Here is a 2,529-nt window from a genome sequence, read left to right as displayed (position 1 = left end):
TTTTTTTTTGGTATTTTTGAGACAGGGTTTCTCTGTATATCCCTGGCTGTCCTGGAACTCACTTTGTAGACCAGGCTGGCCTCGAACTCAGAAATTCGCCTGCCTCTGCCTCCCAAGTGCTGGGATTAAAGGTGTGCGCCACCACCACCGGGCTCTGTAACTTTTTCAATGGGTATTTTGTTCCCTCTTCTAAGAAGGACCGAAGTATACACACTTTGATCTTCCTTCTTTTTGAGTGTCATGTATTTTGCAAATTGTATCTTGGGTATTCCAAGCTTCTGGGCTAATATCCACTTATCAATGAGGGCATATCATGTATGTTCTTTTGTGATTGGGTTACCTCAACCAGGATAATATCCTCCACATCCATCCATTTGCCTAAGAATTTCATAAATTCATTGTTTCTAATAGCTGCACAGTACTCCATTGGGTAAATGCACATTTTCTGTATCCATTCCTCTGTTGAGAGACATCTGTGTTCTATCCAGCTTCTGGCTATATTATAAAAGGTTGCTATGAACATTGTAGAGCATGTGCCCTTAATTCATGTTGGAGCATCTTCTGGGAATATGCCCAAGAGTGGTATTCCTGGATCTTCCAGTAGTTCTATGTCCAATTTTCTGAGGAACTGCCAAACTGATTTCCAGAGGGGTTGTACCAGCTTGCAATCCCACAAGCAATGGAAGAGTGTTCCTCTTTCTCCACATCTTTGCCACCAACTGCTACCACCTGAGGTTTTGATCTTAGCCATTCTGACTGGTGTGAGGTGGAATCTCAGGGTTGTTTTGATTTGCATATCCTTAATCCTGATGATTAAGGATAGTGAGCATTTTTTTAGGTGCTTCTCGGCCATTGATATTCCGCAGTTGAGAATTCTATGTTTAGCCCTGTACCTCCATTTTTAATGGGGTTATTTGGTTTTCTGGAGTCCAACTTCTTGAGTTCTTTGTATATATTGGATATTAGCCCTCTACCAGATTTAGGACTGGTAAAGATCTTTCCCAAATATGTTGGTTGCCTTTTTGTCTTAGCAACAGTGTCCTTTGCCTTACAGAAGCTTTGCAATTTATGAGGTCCCATTTGTTAATTCTTGATCTTACAGTACAAGCCATTGGTTTTCTGTTCAGGAATTTTTTCCCTGTGCCCATATGTTTGAGGATCTTCTTCACTTTCTCATCTATAAGTTTCAGTGTATCAGGTTTTATATGTAGGTCCTTGATCCACTTGGACTTGAGCTTTGTACAAGCAGATAAGAATGGATCAATTTTGATCTTCCACCTGAACCCGGCAGAGGCCACAAAGGGCCCGAGTACTCTCCATGCTGCAGAACCTCGGAATCACAGGTGAGTGTAACGCAACAACAGCTCCAAAGAATCTCAGAGGGTCTTGTTCCAGCAGGAACAGGGACAAAAGAACCCCGCCCAACCAGAGGCTGGGATTCTTTCCGGTTGGGGCCAGCCCTGCCATCTTCCACGTGAACCAACCAAGGGAGTCGAGTGACCCAGAGGATTTCCACGCTGCAGGACCCTTAGCACACCCAGGACCTGGTGATCACTGGAGAGCACATGGGCAATCGAAGCAACAGAGCTTCTTGGACAGGGTCCCTTCGGGCCTTCATCCTCAGCAAGGAAGTGGAGCTGAGACCCAGATACCTGGGCACCTTCCTTGCCAAAGGAGAGTCTGCCTAAGAGGGCTCTGACCCCAGGACTCAGGAGGTGGATCAGAGCTCCAGACTTCTGGACACCTGCCCTACAAGAGGAGAGCTTGCCTGCAGAGAGTGCTCTGACCACTGGGACTCAGGTGAGAGTTGGACTCCCAGGAGTGCTGACAGAGGCTAACAGAATCACAGGAGGATCAAGCTCCAGCCAGAGACACAAGAGATTACCAGATGGTGAAAGGCAAACATAAGAATCATACTAACAGAAACCAAGAACACTAGGCATCATCAGAACCCAGTATGCCTACCACAAGGAGTTCTGGATACCCCAACACACACAAAAAGCAAGACGCGGATTTAAAATCATATCTCATGGTGGTGGTAGAAGATTTTAAAAAGGGCATTAATAACTCACTTAAAGAAATGCAGGAGAACACTGCTAAACAGATAGAAGCCCTTAAAGAGGAAACACAAAAATCCCTCAAAGAACTACAGGAAAACACTGCTAAACAGGTAGAAGTCTTTAAAGAAGAAACACAAAAATCCCTTAAAGGATTACAAGAAGCACAACCAAACAGGTGATGGAATTGAACAAAACCATCCAAGATCTAAAAATGGAAGTAGAGACAATAAAGAAAACCCAAAGGGAGACAACTCTGGAGACAAAAACCCTAGGAAAGAAATCAGGAACCATAGATGTGAGCATCAGCCACAGAATACAAGAGATGGAAGAGAGAATCTCAGGTGCAGAAGATTCCATAGAGAACATGGACACAATCAAAGAAAATGCAAAATGCAAAAAGATCTTAATTCAAAACATCCAGGAAATTCAGGATACAATGAGAAGACCAAACCTACAGATAATAGGAGTA

The sequence above is a fragment of the Mus caroli genome, chromosome 8, assembly GCF_900094665.2.
Source record: "Mus caroli chromosome 8, CAROLI_EIJ_v1.1, whole genome shotgun sequence".
In the NCBI taxonomy this organism is placed as follows: Eukaryota; Metazoa; Chordata; class Mammalia; order Rodentia; family Muridae; genus Mus; species Mus caroli.
The sequence above is the reverse complement of the archived record's forward strand: the minus strand, read 5'-3'. Positions refer to the sequence as shown.